The sequence below is a fragment of the Macadamia integrifolia genome, chromosome 9 (genome assembly GCF_013358625.1).
Source record: "Macadamia integrifolia cultivar HAES 741 chromosome 9, SCU_Mint_v3, whole genome shotgun sequence".
NCBI lineage: Eukaryota > Viridiplantae > Streptophyta > Magnoliopsida > Proteales > Proteaceae > Macadamia > Macadamia integrifolia.
Genome location: NC_056565.1, coordinates 24,502,415 through 24,521,489, shown reverse-complemented (window position 1 = coordinate 24,521,489; position 19,075 = coordinate 24,502,415). Strand labels below are relative to the sequence as shown.

The 19,075-nt window shown below is 38.7% G+C and overlaps 1 pseudogene; it reads right to left on the bottom strand.

Moving 5' to 3' along the window:
• Positions 1-5,422: 5,422 nt before the first annotated feature.
• On the bottom strand, positions 5,423-19,018 carry LOC122088112 (annotated as a pseudogene).
• Between the last annotated feature and the right edge of the window lie 57 nt (positions 19,019-19,075).

The following is a 19,075-nucleotide window of genomic DNA, read 5'->3' as shown; positions in this document are numbered from 1 at the left end:
GATGCTTTGTCTATCTATTCTATTCTTCATCATTTTCAAGAAATTAAGAGGCACCACACTATCCTTAGTCAAGGCAAAGGGGAGAAAAAAAAATACAAGGACCATAAGGTCAAACTACAAATTAAGTTTTCCATTCCTTGGAGCGAAGGTAATAGGAGGAAAATCTTATGCATTGACCCCATCCAGTATAGACATAATGGCTATACAAATCATCATTTTTCTCATGATGCTTCAAAGATGCCTGAGAGTTACGCAGACGGTAAGCCGAAGCAGGAGGTTGCCAGTCCAAAAGGAAAGGATATTCTAAGATTGGACCCACAATGGCATCACTTAGCATAGACTCTGAAAACTCCTCCAAAGAAGTGACCCCCATTGATCTCTAAACGTAATAAGAGATGATTTGGAAATGGGTTTCTGATCATGTTCAGTCCAAGCTATTGTTTAAGGAATCGGATCGACTTGAATCAGCCAGATTAGATCAGTATAGACCTTGTCCAATCCCAATTCTTAACCAATACTGTATCGCTAGATTGGTATGGATGAAGGGTAATAAGGTAAAAAGAAATCCTTTTTTTTTTTTTTTCTTTTGACAATCACTTGTATTTCTGTTCGATACAGGTCGATCCAGATTGGGATCAGTATTTACACTGTCCAATCCCATGACCGATTATAGTATCTTAAACCATGATCCAAGTGGGCAAATATGGGTCTTTTGAGCAACACCCTCTCTTTTGATACACCCTTAGTTGACCTGGCTATGTCAATAATTATCAAGCGTTGCAATCTTGGGATTCATTTCCAACAAAAAAAAAAAATCTTGGGATTCATTCAATTATAATTTGTGATGGTTAAAATTGTGAGATTCTTCTTGTTAATGGGCTTCGGTAGTTCTATACAAATCAATGTTTTACTGTGTTCTATGAGTCATGATTTTTTAGGGACTATAGTGGCACCAAAGGTTAGAAGTATCTTGGAGGGTCTACACCAAGCATTGGTAGAAATATTAAAAAAATAGTGTGGACGGTGGATGGTGGATGGTGACCTCTACTTCTGGCTTACACGAGGGAATCAATGGAAAAAGATCCTCTCCAACACCAATGATCCTCCAACGATCCATCCAATGGTTGGGAGTGTTTGGACACGTATCTCTAGGTGTTGGCAGGGTTTTGGGATGCACGACCAAGCCCTCCCAACCCTTGGATGGATCGTTGGAGGGTGCAGTGTCATTGGAGAGGAGCTAGATCCGGAATCAATAAGGATGACCTTTTGAACTTATTCAAATCTTACTTGACATTACATAGAGGGAAAAGGTTGGGCACGTTGCTAGGGTGCCCAGCCTTTGTCAATTTCTCCCTCCTCTTTCGAAATGATTCATAGGCCTTTTGCGTCACAGCCCCCATCCCATTAGTCGTGCAAACTAGCGGTGTGCCCAACCTTTTCCCTTGCATATATAGTCTATTTTGGATATTATTTTTATTTTTTATTCGAATACAAAGTCAAAAATTACATATCATATACATCTTTGGTCAAAAAATTAGTGTCATTAATCAAGATCTTCTTAGTTAAAGCCTTATAGGCAACAAGTCTAACTACGCCTAGAGAGTACATTAGCATCCTTTACAAAAAAAAAGTAGGTTTCACGAAAGGTTTTCTAGTTCAAGACGTGGAGAAAAAGTGGACCAAGGCCGCATCAAAAATTTGTTTGGATTCATAAATTTATCGAGACCCTGCACATCACTCTAAATTTCTTGTATTCCCCACCCACGCTTGGACACTGCGTCTAACCCATAGAGAATTCCCTGCTCTGCCGCTTTAGGATCCTCTATTGTCATTACATAAGTAACAAATAGAAATAAACGTTTATTTTGTGAGAAAATAGTAGTTGCTGATCCCGACATATTTTGATTCTTAGATGACACAACGGAAATAACAAGTACGGAGTTGTTTTGTATCAAGATATTTTGGATGTTATTATTATTTGTAAGGGTGTTAATCGGTTCGATTTCGGTTTAAATGGTTCGGTTCACAAATATTTTGGCTGAAACGAAAACCACACAATTTACTAAACAGTTGCACTTTCTAAAACCGCAACCATGTAGTAAACGGTTTCGGTTTCCACAGTTTTAAAACGGTTTCGGTTTATTCCATACGGTTTCTAAACAGTTAGCAATGGTTTACTAGTTTATTCGCATGTTTACTAAAATTTGCTTTTAGTGATAAACGATTCAATCTTGAGAATGTGAAATGCAAACCATTGTGTTTTGTTAAAACAACCAAACAACTAAGCAAAATAAAATATTTTGATAGAAAATAGTCTCAAGCATATTTAACAAGTCAGTAAGTAATGCTTACAACAGGGATTTTCTTCTTCTCCCCCCCCCACAAAAAAATAATGTGTTATAATATTAAAAAATATATATTTGATATGTCATGGTATAAGCAAAAATTACCTTTTTATCAATATACATTCTACTTAGTGCGTTGGATTAATTTAATCGCAATTCCAAACAAGGGTAATTTACAATGCCACCACCCCCTGGAGAATGCTAGTATTGTAGGAACACCCCCTCTCTTTCACCAAATTAGACTCAGACCCCCTACCGTCAATCTTCGTTAAGGAATATACCTTATATGCTGATGTCAGCTATTATATTTTATTTTAAATACCAAAATGCCCTTACTAGATGTGAAGTACCTAAAATGTCCATGTAATAAATCCCAGCAGAAACTTGCGGCGAGGAGGTTACCCATGATGCCACCATCATGGGAGAGGCCGGCGGTGATGACAGGGCATGGGCATGTTTGACTCCAGCACCGGCTCTGAATCTACCTCTGTCCACATTGACATCGAACAACCACCACTGTCGTTGACGGAGGAGATGCCTCATTTAAAGAAAATGTGGCAAGGTGCAATCGGTTGACATCAAGTTGCAATCGGTTACTAACAATTTCAGTAAAAAAGAAAAAAAAAAAAAACGGACTCTGTCATGGCCAGAATGCCATGGAATAAGAAAGAAAAATAGGTTCAACCACATGGGGGATCAATATCAGATCTGGAATCAAAGCTAAAACTAATGGAAAAGGAAGGGAGAAGGATTTACCTTCAACAGCCAAAAACTCTAACAACAGTGAAATCTATATGCATTGAAGAGAGGTTGATTACTCCTTGAATGCTTCTTGATCAGCTCCCAAGCAAAAGATCCCCCAATCCAACTTGATTAGCCTTTCCCGCTTTGATAGCATCAAGATCCAACGACAACCCAGCCAAGAATGAAAACATCTCTCTCCTTTTCCTTCTGCAACTCACGAACAGGGAAGAAACCTTAAGAAAACAGAGGAAGAAGACCTCTCGGACTCTGACTCTCACTTTTGCTCTCCCCAGTGATTTCCAGATCTCAAACCTCTTTCCAACAAGCAAGAAGCCCTTTTTGAAACCTCTAATCAATGATTTTCTTTCTCCTAAACTCAACCTCTCTCTCTCTCATTCTTTGTTCTCTCTCCCGCGGAATCTGGGCTGAAACACTCTTTGGCCAACGAACTCCCCCTCTGAAACTCTCTAACTCCCTATCTCCTTTCTCTGAAAAACTCTCTTTAACCTGTGAAAATCTCCCTCGAAAACCCTATTCCTCATTTAAAGAACCCACAGCTACTGGCCGCCATGAACAAAGTCGTCGCCGAGGTCGCCCAGATCCGATCGTAGGGATAGTCAGCCTCATGGTTCAAAGAGAGAGAGAGAGAGAGAGAGAGTGACAGGTTCCACCGGAGAAGAAGCTGGAACTGCCGGTGGTAGCTGCTGTTGAAGACGCCGGTGGTAACTGCTGTTGCAGACGGTCACTGATAAATAACATAGGTAAAATATGATTTATTATTTATTTTAATTAAAAGTGTAAAAATGTTATTTTAAATCATTATTTAATGGAGATTGACGATAAGGGGTCCAATATAATTTGGTGAAAGAGAAGGGGTGTTCCTATAATACTGGCATTCTCCAGGAGGTGGCGTTGTAAATTACCCTCCAAACAATGAGCAAACTACCTTTAGAATTACTTGCAGGCTTGCAGCACTCATCTTTGAATCAAATGAAATACTAATGATATTTTTTAACCACCTTATTTAATCTTTAAACTGGTTAATCGGATCGATTTTGACAATTCAAACGGTTTGGTCTTCACGGTTTCAGTTCGGTTTGAAACCAACGGGTTAAATGGCTCGATTCGGTTTCAACCCGTTTAGTTAATCGGCCTGAAACTTAAAACTAGAACCGAACCATTTACTAAATTATTTTACGATTTTGATGTAAACGGCTTGATTTGGTTTCGATTTCAAATTTACATCCTTAATTGTTTGTAAAGAAATTTTAGTATCAAATCAACTAAGGCAGCGATTAAGCCTAAGACTATAAACCTATCTCAAACAATTATTGTGGATGTAGAGGCATTTTATTTGTTTCCTCAAAATATAAAAAAGAGACCTTTTTGTTAAACAAAATTTTCCTTCCATCAGAAGAAGAGGGAAAAATATTTATCTTCCCATCTCCATTGTTATGACCCTCCCCAAACTCCATGGTGACTAGAGTCTCATGCACTGCACCCCAAAGTTTAGCCCGAAAGACAAAATGACATCTTATGTTGAACAAAGATGTAAGAAATAAGAGGATTAATCCCAAATTTCTGATTTCGATCAACTAATGTGCATACCTAAGCTTCAAGGTGGTAAACCTACTCAGCACAGAGGATCATTCCAAGAGTCCGTATCTTCTCTTCGCCATCAAGCCACTTTATTCTAACTTAATAATGGCAGAGCAAACAAGAGACATTGTTGCACCTCAACCGTTGGATGTTCACTACATCTCATTGCTCGCTGCAAACAATTTGGACGATTGTTGATCACTAGAATGTTGAGAAAGTCTAAAATTTGTAAATGCTATAGCCAGGGCTAAACCATAGTTTTAATAATCGGATCAGTATCGATCAAGACCAATTCCACTGGTATGATCTAAGGGTAAAAAATCCAAAAAAACCTGTTTAAAAAAAAAAAAAATCTGATCCCAAATTATCAGATACCGATCCAGGTTGGTAAAGGTTGAACCTTGGGCTAAACATACAAAATGGATTGTATATATATATATATATATATTTTTTTTTTTTTTTTCAGGGAGAGGGTTGGGTATGACCAGTTAGGGGGCATGCACCAATGATCAATCACAGGACGGCAAGGGAATCTTTATCAAGAGGAAGGGGAGGAGACAGTCTTATCCCTTTCTTCTTTTTTTTTTTTGTCCTTTTATTTATTTATTATTTTTTTTTTGGGGGTGGGGTGGTCGGGTGGGGTGGGGGTGGGGTGGGGGAATGGATCTTGTGAGGCTGCTTCATGTAGATTGTTTATACAAAAGATAAGGAACCATTTAGTTAAGCTCAAGGGGAAAAAAAAAAAAAAGATATTTTGATCAGCATTAACAATAACAGTGATGAGTACAAGTAGATCAGATAATACTACACCGAGCTCCACTTTGCTTCTCTAGTTTATTCATTGATTATAAACAAGGCATGAAGATTCTACAGGGAACAGAGCTCGCTCAACAGAAAAATAACTACCAAATCCATTTTCAGTCCAGCAACTCTCCTAGAAGCTTTGGAAGGAACTACGTCCCATACTAGTGAAGGAAGTCCTTCATTGGGTCATCATGATGTACTTTCTTCATCCTATAAGCTTCCATATCCTCAGCAGTGACCTAGAAAAAGACACAACATTACATTCAGAAAACAAATCAGATTATGCTGCATTGCATAAGCACCGACTTCTTAAAATGCAAAGAGTAATGAATAGCATTACCTCATCATTCCATCGGACATTGTATTTGCGCTTTCGTTCATCTCTCTCTTCCTTCTTTCTTTCATCCTCCTGTACAACCCAACAAGGTCCACGCATTAGCAATTTCAGGAGTCAACAATGTTGATAAATATGAGTTGCATAATAAAAAAATGCCCACCGTTATGTTTACACTGAACCAGGAGGAAGCATTTTGGAGGTTAAGGATTAAGAAGGAAAAAGAATTTTGGACCAACGGAAATTTCAGTTTCTAGTTTCGAACACCGACAATTAGTTCTCCACGTGGCAGCAACTGTTGGTACCATTATTCCTTCTCTCAATCCTAAACCTAGCCAAGCATCAACTTCGCTTACATAGTTACATTACTTTTTGTACTGTTTTCTCCCTTCAACATGTGCATGCCTGCATCACCATTCCAAGATGGAATCCTGCTTTTATCGCAGCATCTCTAATGGCCAAACTGAAATCATCATCCCAGCCCTTATAACCGACCTCTGGGATTGAGTGGTTGGAAGCTCAAAAATACTTGACCTCGCTTTGGGTAAGTAAACTCTAAGGAAGAAGGAACATGGAGCTCTTACCTCAGCTTCTTCAACTGTCCCTGTACTCTGATATAGATAGGAGGAAGAGAAGAATGGTCCAGCCAGCCCAGCCCAATCAACCAACCAGGCAGCCAACCTAGACTTCAAGTCCAGCCTTTAGTGGACCAGATTTAGGGCGAATATTAGATCTCAGCAAGTCCTTGAATGGGGGATCATTTAGTAGCTTCTATTTAGTTTGCATTATGCTAGGTAGTGGTTACTACATCTTTGTATTGTTTCTATTTTGCCAAGTTCCATGAGATATAAAATATGTTTGTTTCTATTTCCTAATAGTTTCTAGGGAGAGGGATAGGTATGCCGCCCACTAGGGGGAACCAAATGAGGGTGTGGGACAGAGCATCATATAGGAGGGGTAGGGGTCATTTCAAAGGGCGAAGAGAGAGAGATAGACACAGCACCCACTAGCACACGGCACACGGGCAGAGCATACCCAGCTATTTCCCCTAGTTTCTGTTTGTAGAAGTTTCTAATTTGAGGAAGTCCAAGGTTGCAAGGAATCTCCAGCTAGGCCATGCAAGGAGGTTCTACATTGTTTATTTCATAATAGTTTCTTCCTTGTGTGATGCAGGAAGTCTGCGAGACAGAGATCCCTAGTGAGATGCTAGTGGAGCTGGTGAGAGACTAGCAAGGTGGAGTGAGAGGCTCTTCCACATCTTCACTCTTATTTGTTCTTCCATTCTCATGACACCAAGGGGAATTCAACGTGGTGTGCTGTGCTGTGCCTTCTCTTGTTGATCAATGGGAGATGGCATTTCTGTCACTCAGGGCGTGTTCATTGTTGTTCAGCGAGGGGGGCAGGGAGGGGCAGGTGGGGGTGGGATGCAGAGGACAGAGGGCAGAGGGCAAAGGGCAGGGTAGAGGGTGGTGCCGGAGCAGAGATGGGCTGTTGGAGGGGATTATGGTAGTAGAGGAGAGGGTACCAGCGGTATCTGGGGACTTTAAAATACCGGGGCAGGAAAATTGGAACTTTGCTATTTTTGGGGAATCAGAAAAAAGAAACTTAGGTTAGGGTACTTTGAGTAAATATAGGGGAGAGACAGTAATTTCCCCTTACTTTTACTCGTAGATTTTAAGTGCCAATTAACTTTAAATTCCAGATAATCGTTATTTCTTAAACTTCAAGAAAGACAAGCAACCCTTCAACTTATGGTCAAGCATCAATTAAAATAAAATTAAAACAAGAATTAGAAGTCAAGAATCCAATATTACCTTCTTTAGTGCTTCCACAAATAGTTTCTGGTCAAGCACCAAATCATCCGGGACATCAGTGCCCCAAGTAGCAAGCCTTTTCTCCTCTGTTGGTGCAGGTGTCTCTGCATATATTTAGAAGTTCTACCATCAGACTAAGATTCAGACAAGCTAAACTATCTGTACAGTGGAATTTCACCAAAAAAATAAAGAACTGAAGCACAGCATGGCATATGGCAGTCAAACAATCTTTGTTCCTGAGAAAAGCAAAATAAACCTCACATACTAACCTTCGATAGCCTCTTTACGAGCAATGTTAGCCTTCATGAGATCAGTTGCTGCTTCAGCAGCTTCAATTCCAGCAGCTCCCGTGCAATAACTGTTACGTATCGTTTGCTTGCAGCACTTATATCCCCACTGGTGATCCTTCCACCATGAACCCCATACAGTAGTAAGGTTATTGATGTAAACATCTCCCTCATATTTGCTTCTAGGAAGAGCCATCTCCTGCAAATAGCACCATATCTCACATTTAGCTCCCCACTCCCCAGTAAAAAGCATTGAAAAGGATTTAAGGCAACTGCAGACATGGCACATTGCGCTATCATGGTTGATAATGACCAATACAGATGCCAGATAAATCAGAGAAATGGGTTTATTTTTAGTGAAAATACTAAAATAAGCCTTAGGTTGGGTTCTATACATGTTGGCACTTTTGTCTAATGTGTTTTCATCGCAATAAGTCACTTTAATGGGCCAAAAATTATGGGTACAAGGAATGAATACATGATTTATTTTATTAGTCTGCTCTATTTCTTTACTTTATTTGTTATTCAGTGTTTTACTTTGGCAGGAATAGGTATCTAAAAGTCCAGCCTTACTTCATTCTTCTTTCGTTTGTTATTTCTGTTTCCTAGTTAGTTTTAGTTATTTAATCAGTTCAAGATTGGTTTAGGGGTTACGCCGCTACAGCCTTATACACGAATTTGATGAATATAAGTTGGTTTTTGCTTCTGGTTCTCTGGCAATTCAGAATGCTCCCTGCTGCTGTGGTTGGTAGGCTCCCTGGTGGTAATTCTAGGATCCCTAGTGGTGATTTCAAGGTTGGGGTACTAGTGAAGATTCCAGCCCTGCGATCAGGAGGTGATTCCTGATCATATCCTTTCTATCATTTCCTTCTATATGTAGTCTCAGTTTCAGTTTCGAACACCCCCAAAAAAATCCTTTCCTTCCTATCAAATTTGAGTTTCCTACTTCAACTTAGATTTCTCCAAATCTCTTGCCTTCGAATTGATCTCTGAATTCTGGTTTCTGTTCTCTGTTCTGCTATTAGTTCTGAATTTGGCGACGGATTCAAAATCTGAACTTTCCGGTTCAGATTTGTGAATTTGTTTTGGTAGTTCTGTTCCTACTTTCTATTACCGGTTATTCAACTGTTAGCCTTGATTGATCACTTGGTCTGAACACCCATTCTGTCCATTGAATCAGCAGTTGTTGAGTCGTTCTTCCCCGAGTAGGATTACTCCATAACTGAGAATATAACCCACAGATTCCATTGATAGTTTGAAGGACTGATCCTCAGTTCAGCAAAGAACTTCAACTAGAATTGAGCAGAATCAAACAAGTCCTCCTTGAATTATTTATAAGGGATTTATAATTTTCCTGATCCAGTTTGCCCTTTTCTCCCTGTAATCCTGTCACAAGCTGATCATCTCCCATAAGATTTAATCAGGCTCAAGTTTAGTATTGCATTAAATACCACTCAAATTGTATTCAGATAACATTCATTTATTATATGAAGCACATCTAAAGAGAAGAGGAACAACTGTCTCTAGGGAAGTGAAAATCTTCACCTTTACTCTCTAGACAACAAAAATTTAAACCTAAGCAAATCAAAAGGCCCCGTTTCCTGAGCAGCCTACATAGGAAGGACATCCTAAACGGCCCAAATATCTGCCATGTGTCAGCTAAGCTGGGGCATAAAATTTGTGGACAGGTGGACCACAAGGTCCCTTGCTCACATATGAAATTTCAGTCCAAACAAAGTTGTCCAAGTAGTAAAACAGAGCCTTAAAAAATCAGGACTATGGGAGTCTATATAGTAGAGGTCATAGTACCATAAACAAGCATGTACACACATGGGGATGCAAGACAATACAAAGGGATATTGATTAAATTAGAGTCTTAGACTCTAAAATTTGACACAGCTAAACCAAACTATGTCTTCTCTATCCACCGATCAAGGCCACATCATCTGCCCATGTGGCACAATTAGGGTGGGCCACGGAGGAAGGCATTCCTACATATGCCACCCAAAAGTCATTTTGCCTATGTCAAAATTAAGGACCAACAAAAACATACAAGGACTCTCAACAAACATGAAACTGTATAGAACTAACCCTCGTCCTATGTGGATCATTAATCCAATGTGTTTTTTCATGAGACATGGAAGAAAAGCATTTTGCTCTCCATCAAGACCATGAGGCAGGTTTTGAGTATGTTTTTGTTCTCCATCATTGTGTTTTTTCCTGATTTGGGCAGACAAGAAGCATAACATAGATAAGCCAAGTGATGCAGATTAATAACCAAAATAGGCTTGTTTTATTAGCAATAAGCCTAGGGTTGGGTTATATATGTGTTGGGCCTTCAGTCTATGTGGTTTGGAGTGTATTAGGCCACTTTTATGGGTCTAAAAGAGGGGCTCTAAGGCTGAGTACGGGATTACTAGTTAGTCTCCTTTTTCATTAGTTTCCTTTTTAGTTGGGCTGTGATGGGATTCATTAGTTTCTAAATTTCAGTTTTATTTAGTTTCTAAAATAAGTAGTTGCTATTTTATGTAAGCTTCTAATTTTCCTATTTCCTATTTTCAGTTTTAGTAACTAGAAGAGTTTCTATTTTACTAGTTTCCTATTTCAGTTTTTGGAAACTAAGTTTAGTTTCTATTTTGTAACCCCATCATTATTATAAATAAAGAGAAGGCTCATTAGTAGCCCACGATTTTTTGAATGAAAAAAGCTATGTTGACGTTGCTCTTCTGAGTTTGCTTTGTATGTGATCAAAGTGGTGGTTTTGTATTTGATCAAGGCTGAAGGAATTGGAGTTTGATCCACTTGACTTTTTGCGGCGTGAAGTCCAAGAGGTCTCTTCAACTATTCTATCTATCTTCCTCAATTTTTCTAAAGTATTCAATGTGGTTTAAAGGCTATATCACTGTTACACAGATCAGGTTTTTACCTTTTAATTTCTGTCAGAAATTCTTCTAAAAGTCTCAATCGTTTACTCACTTACTTGATCTTTACTACCTGCAGCCTTCAGATTAGGCTGAAATTTTGATCGAGTCTTCCTTCCTATTAGAGTGAAACTCAATCCAAACCTGGGCTACATCTGAGCTGTCAATTGCAAGTTATTAAAAATCACCCTATTTTTGTCTTCTAGTGCACTGTAGTCTCCAGAATGGTGTTCGATTCGTCTGGGTTATATTCTGTTGATCTTTTGGCTTGCAGTTCATGTTTCGAATGTAAATTGAACCTAGTTGAGACCCTTGTTAAGCCCTGTGATCTTTTACTCTGATCTGACCAGTAGCACTGTTTTGTTGAGATCGATTCTTCACTGTTCCAGATCTGAAGTATTTTGTTTATTGCCTGAAGTTGTTCTATTTTTGTTCTATTATGTTGAGGTTGTTCTTTGATTAAAAGTTCCTACAGTTGAGACTTAGTTAGACCTCTATCCTAGTCTACATTACCGAGTGTAGCAGAGATGAGGATCTTGAGATGGATGTGCGGAAAAACTAGGAGTTAGGAATGACACCTGATTAAAGCTTATTTGGGAGTTGCCCCCATTCAGGACAAGCCTCGAGAAAATTGTTTTAAGGCAATATGATTGTGTTCAACAGAGACCTTGGGATGGCCCAGTAAGAAGTAACCAGATTCAGATGGAAGGTGCTAAAAGAGCTAGGGACAGACCTATGATAACCATAGTAGTAGTAAGGAAAGACATGCAAAGTCTAGGTCTTGACTCCAGTATGACCTCAAATAGAGTTGTTTGGGGGGCAGAGATCCATGTAGCCGACCTCATTTAGAGGGGATATTCCTGAGATGTTGCTTTCTTTCTTTCTTTTTACTTTTATTTTACCCCTCTCACAGATCCATGTAACCAACCCCATTTAGTCAGCAAATGGCTTAGTAGTTGTAGTTGTAGTTGTTGATGTTGTTCTATGTGATGGGGTGGGTTTTTTCTTCCTTGTATAATAATTATCAGACAATTTTGGAGATTCCGCAAAGTGATTATTTTATGTATGTAGATTCAATCATAAAAAATGGCGTGATATAGAGGATAATGTTCCATAGAGAATTAAAGTAGGATAAACCAAGTGGCGAGGTGCATCCTAAGTGACATGTGATCAACATATTCCTTTAAATCTGAGATGAAAATTTCACAGGACGATCATACGACCAACTATGATGTATGTAGCGAAATCTTGGGCATATGAAGCATGATATAGAAAAACTCAGTGTAGCAAAGGTGAATATGTTGAGATGGATGTGAGGAAAAACTAGAAAGGATAAACTAAGGAACGATAATATTAGAGCTGATCTGGGAATAGCTCAAATGCATGATAAGCTACAAGAAATTCGTTTGAGGTGGGCAACGTTCAAAGGAGATGCTCCAGTACGGAGGAGTGATTTGATTCAGATTGAAGGAACTAAAAGAGTCAGGGTCAGACCTAAAATGACCCTAGGAGAGGTGATGAGGAAAGACATGCATAGCTTAGACCTTATTTCGAGTCTGGCCTCAAATAGAGCTGATTGGAGAGCAATGATCCATGTAGCCGACCCCATTTAATTGGGATAAGGCTGAATTATTGTTGTCGTGGTATTCATCCACAAATTTGATGAAAATTATTTTAAGCTATGTGCTGATTCAATTGGTCGATTCTTCTACCTCCCTAGTTTGATTTCTCACTCCTTTTCCTGGGTCAGATCCATTCCCTTGCTACTACTACTCCTCCTCTATTCTTCTCTCATCAAGATCTTGTTCTGATCTTTTCTCTTGAATTTCTTTAATGCCTAATCATGTATTAGATCTGTTTTAACTTTTAACACAACAGTTTCTAGATTGGACCTTCCTTTCTGTGTGGCTCTTAGCACTTTGTTTGCTCTTAGGACCCAGAAGCAACAAATTTATATGACCTCTACTCCCACCTGATCAACTTAGCTTTTTCGATTATATGAAAACTTTACATATGAGTAGGGAATTGTATGATATGGTGTCTATAAATTTTGGTCTTCCATGAGTTGCCAAAAGACAAATATAAACTACTTTTCCAACCTGTGAGCACTTCTCCCTTTCCAATAATAAAGAGGATTCATTGTGGGCCCTTCTCTTTAAGTTAGTCATGGTCAGCCCCATCTACCTTTTTTTTTTTTTTGGTAGAGTCAGCCCCATCTAGCCAATATGTAAGCAGTGTCAATCAATCGGTTTGGTCTAATTTTGGTTACGATGAATTGATTTTAAGATGACTAGGAAAAATAATCAAGCACAACAAAGAATGAGTGCTTCAGAACTGGTTCCTTGGACCCTATGAAATGTGTAAATCATGAAAAGATAGATAAAATCATATGTAGGAGGGACAATGCTAGGCACTAGAATAAAAATCGACGGAACAAAAATCACATTCTATTACTCTATCATCCTCTGATGTTGCAAAAGATAAAATTGGGATTGGCCTTAGTAGAAGGGAGAAGCAAAGGTATTAAAATCAATATTGTAGTCAATATTATAATAATAATTATAGGGAGATGGTTCCCTGAAAGGCTGAATGGCCCCTGCCCTTGCACCAGCACGGGCCAATAGGAGCACGCATGGAAGCATCAACAGGGGCAGGATTTCCACCTTTCAAGAGGGGCAGAGGGGTTATTTCGCACCTACTGTGTGTCTGGGTGCAAGGGCCACACTGCCTCTCAGTCTCAGGCTTCTTTCCCTCATAATAAGGATTAAATAAAAAAATCAGGTTTGCAAATACCAACTTGAAGCAATTATAGCACTCCTTATAGCAAAGATGAAGAAGATGCTAAAAGAGTCATCCTAAACTCTAATTAATGGCTTTGGCAAATATAGGACTTAAAATATCCAGGGCTCCCAACAAGCACACCCATAAAGTGTAAGCAACAAAGTGCTTGGTCAAAATAAGAAAGAGTCGAAACAGAATTCAGTGTCCACACTTCTGATTTCAGATGGAAACGGAGAACCATCAAAGGAGCAGCTCAGGAAGATACAGTTTCAGGAGATATTAGAGGCACAGATGGAATTCCTAAACCTTATCGTCACATAGTTAACAGCCAAAAGCATACTTATCCAGCTTCTCAGTCCTCTAGGCTCTTAACAGTTGCACATGAAGATGATGTTCAAGTTTCAAACAAAGTTAAAATGCTAAGGCTTGAAAGAGACACCCAAATAATTATACGCAGACAAGGCGAGTCAAACAAAGGAAAGCCATCAATGCATTTACAATGAAATATGGTCAATTATAACGAATTCTAAAAATATATACAGAAATCTCAAGCCTTCATTATACTCATATAAATCCTACTCACCCAGATAGACACACATAGAAAACAGAAACACAGCTTTTGAGTAGAATACATGTAAATTGTCAATTCAGATCTTACCTGGTCCTTTATGATTCTACCAGCACGATCGTACTCAAACTCTCTCTCTCACTCTGCCCAAGTAGAAGCTCCCTAGGTATTTCTTCTTCACAAGCTGCATTACCATACTTCTCCATAATGGTATCTTTCGTTTTGGACTTCAGATTTTCCTTTATAACTTTATAGTTCTTAAAGAGCAGCTCAGCTTGAGAAGGAGCTGCCTGCATATGGATATCCTGTCCCTTTTCAAAGGTCTCCCAAGCATGAATGTTAAGCTGCTTGAAATCCAATGCCTGACCACTCACTCTATATTGGTTATCTCCCTGAAGAATGAAAGAGTCCAATGATCAGTATAAAATGGAGAACTAAGACGTAATGAACTTAAATGTAAGATGTAGAGAAGCATTAGAAACATAAGGGCTCTAAGGCACTTACTCCATAAAATTTCTCATTCCGGTCAACATCTGGAAGAGGATCCTCACGCACAGACCGGGTTTTGGGATCATAATATGCAGAATTGACATCAAGATTCAGAAGCTACTTCGCTGTGTCTTCACGAATTCGTAAGTTCCTAAGATCGAATGCAACAGTTAAGCCTTAAGACCATGTACAAAATAAAGCAAAACAAAAGAAAACCCCTTCCCGAATTCGACAAACCAATGAGAAAAAAAAAATATAGACATGCTACTTCTGTAAAGTAGAAGAGCATTCGATACACTCACCTAACTGTTCCTGTGCTACCACCACCAGTTGTGCGCACACGCTTCTCAACCTCAGCGAAATCCATCTGCTTACTCTCATCAACCTTCAGCTCATCTTCATCATCTTCATCATCACTAACCTCATCCTCAGCATTCTGGTTATTGTTTTTCTCTTCTATTTTCTTCAGCTGCTGTTCTTTTAGGTATTTCCTTCTGGCCTGGTCTCTTTGCTCATACATCCCAATAACACGGGCATAGATTCCAGGGTCATACCCATTCCATCGGTCACGTTTGCCATCATAATCCAGCTCAAAGGTCTCAATCTTCTCATCAGGAGCTATGTGTTTGCTTGTCCATTTTGCACCCACTTTTCGAGGCCTGTCCATGCATGACTTTGAATCATGCGTCATTGCCCCACAGCTGCAACAAACAACCAAGGAGCTCAATCAACACATATAATAAATGAAATACATAATGGAGAAACAAATAGATAGAATGTATGTTCCAGAGTAGAACAGTTAGCCACACATATCAGCAAAATAAGGGAGATAGTAGGCTGCCACTTCTGATTTCAAGAATTTTTTCCTGGTAAACTTCCAATTTAAAGAAGGCATGCTGAAAACAGACACATAACCATGAAAATAACCTGATAGATCTGAATAAACATCATCTTCCAATGTGAAACTATTATAGAATTGATTGAGACAATGAAATAGGTCTGTTATCTCGAAATGAAAAGTATAGACAAAAAAAGGGATATAGGTTATACTCACTTTTCACAAGCGCCTTTTCTATATTTATCAGCCTGATATATTTTTGCACCTCTGTCATACCATGCTTTTGTGTAATTTGGATCCAATTTCCATTTCCTTTGATGTTTCAAACTATGATAAAAAAATAAAAAAAAATAAAAAAATAAAAAAATAAAAAATAAAAAGGAGAAGATATTAAATTAGCATAGGACTATAGGTGAACATCATCATTCACATGGGCTGAGAAAGAGAGTAGATTCAACATACTGGTCTCTCTACATTGAGATACCAAGGAGCAGATGACATGTACTGAGGAATATGTGGATTGATTTCTTTTCCATCTTCATCAACCTCTGCTGGTGCAAGCCCAGCTTTACGTGCCTCTTCCAATTCTAGTTGCTTCCGATGATCCTCCCTAGATTTAAATGCCACTGCAATGTCCCCACCCCCAAACCCCAAAAAAAAACAAAAGTTAGACCAAGCTTCACAACAAACAACGGAATTAATAGAGATGAGGAAAGTTAGATTTTGTTTCCCATAAATAACAGAAAAAAATTTAGAATGTTCAGTACCAACTTCCAATGTTTCTTTTCTAAACAGTGGAAGGGGTTATCTACAGCATAAAACTCACTGAACGGTGTGAAAGCAATTACTGGATTCTGGCCAGTTTGATGCAGTTAGATCAGTTAAATAGACTAGAAATAAGCATTGGGTTGGGTTATTATGAGTTGGGCCTTTAGTCCAATGGGTTTTCTTTGTGATGAGCCACTTTAATGGGCCAATAATATGGTTAGAGGCTAGACATATGGGTTTTTTTACAAGTGTTTTAGTCAGGCGGGGTTAGGATTCTATAAGTCTAGTCCTGTTTTGAATCAGTTTTCTTTATTATTTAAGTTTCCTAGTCAGTTTAACTTATTAACTATGGATTGGGTTATGCCTTTCCATTTTAGTCTAGGAGTCTACTTTTGAGTCCTCCATATAAGTTTGTAAAGGAGGCCAGTACTGTACACGAATTTTGATTAATAAAAGCTACCTTGGTGCTCTCTCTTCTTGTGTAAAGAATCCCTTTTGTTCAATCAATGCTGGTTGGTGATTGTGGGTGCCCTTCTCTTTCCCTTATTCTTATTTTCTTTCCATCATCTTCTCCATTATTCAAGTAAATTATCTTCTAGTTTTCTGCAACTAGTATTCTGAATCCGAAATCCATATGCAAGAGGGAATCTGGCCGTTGGATAATCCCCAGATTTTAAGGAGTTGTTCTTAAACCTAAAGGAAGTCAACCAGGTTTTGAACTAGATCAGATCTGCTGATATTGATATATTTAATCAATTCAATTCTTCCCTTTACCACCAGATTCTGAATTTCTGCAATTCTGGTTACTGAATTGATCCATGCGTTTTGTTAGGTTAATATTGCTGAGATCTAATTCCTAAAATCAGTTTCACTTTCGTATTATAATTCTGAATTTCTGATTAGTAATCTGCTTTGCTTCTTTTAATTACTCTTCAAATGTGGAATTTATTCTCTGAGAAAAGGTCCTATTTTGGTACTATTATGATCATTCAGTTACATTAGGCGTGAACACTGGAAATTGAAATTCATACCTGACACAGTCGCCATTTTCGCGCCTGTCACAGAATAAATCCGGTAGAATATGAGTCGCTGGCTGTTCTATGTTTTCTCAGGTGCCTGTTTTGGGAGAAAAGAGTGTCAGGACCATAGTTGGTAGTTCAGGAAATGGCAAAAAAATGGGTATTGATACATACAGAAATTAAAAAGACTAGACAGCTATATCACTTTTCAAACATCCAGAGCAATAAAGCGTGCAAGGCAATAATACACTTGGTGTTTAATACAGTTGGTCGGGGAGCAAAAATATGGCATTTATTCACCATGAAACAAGCATGTACACAACATAGAAAACAAGATAATAGCATGTAGTCAATGTTTCAGCTGCAGTGGCTTGTCCTAAAACCATTATTGAAGTTTTAACTTGTCAAAATATTACTTAGAAATCAAGCCTGTTAGAAATTTGTGGCAATGCAGTTATTTACACAGAATTCAGACAGAAAATTAAAGAATAAAGCAGAGACTAGAGCTACTTCCAACCAAAGACTGCCATTACGGACTTTCAATTAACTGTGCATAGCTGTTTCACTCTGCCCCTGGGTCAATATGAAGACAACCTAGCAGTATGCAATAATCAATGATCTCATAATCCATATCTCAGTTCTATTTCATTTTGTAATCAGATATGAATACAGAATCAAAACATACCAAGCATGACAAAAACCTGATACAGATGTAGGGAAAATGGACATGCCATTCCAAGAGACTATTGCTTAGAAGATTCCCAAGTGTACATGTAATCCCATGTCCCTAGTCCTTGGGGGAGAGAACCTAGAAAACAGCATAACTTGACAGAGTTTCAAATGGACAACGAACCAAACCATGATTGCAACAGCTAACATGCGGCTGAGTCAGTTGCGTTGAATCATTAAGGTTCAGATAAACAGAACTTGAGTCGACTCAACTCAATGAGTAAATAAACAAGTTTACAAGGAGAAAAGAAAAACAATTCCTTGTATGTTGTAAAAGACTTCCAAAACCTTTGTCTTCCGAACTACCTGGGGTTAGCTACAATGCCGAAAAATTCCTATATGCTTAAAACTAAAAGATCTTCACGGTTCATATTTTAATTGGTTTGCCATGTACGCAGAAAACCTAATTTCATGAAAATAATAAGAAAAAGAGGAAATAAGGGACAGTCGATATTAATACCCTTCAGGAACGGAGACGGTACCCGATTGGAAACTCGCCGGCCGCTGCCACACTCGATCAGGATGTTCCGACAGAGAAGAAGGGGCGGAGGCTAGTGCTACAAACCAGAAAAACTAAAAAGCTGGGATGTTCTTCGATTTCGGAAGTCAATAGAACTTTGGGAACGGATACTGCAGTACTGCACTCGATAGGGAACTCGCCGGCAGCCGCAGCACTCGATTCGGACGTTCAGAATTCAGACGGGATCGAGGCCTAGGGTTTCAAAACCAGAGAAGTGAGAAGTTTTTCTACGGTTGGAGTTGGGATTGGGATCTTGATTCCTGCGTTTTAATTTGAGGATACCTCTGTTTGTAACCAAGACTTTATAATCGAACTTTTATACCCTCCATATAATGAAGTTGCAATACAGTAAAAGGACTTTGTCAAAAGGTTTAATTTTACAATGGAGAGAGAGAAAGGCGGTAGAGTTGCAGAGTGCGGAAGCAGCCCATCTTTGGAATCCTACACTCTTCATCTGGTTTTGATTAAAATTACCCGCTAAAAAAAAAAGTTATTTTCATCAAACAAGCAACAGA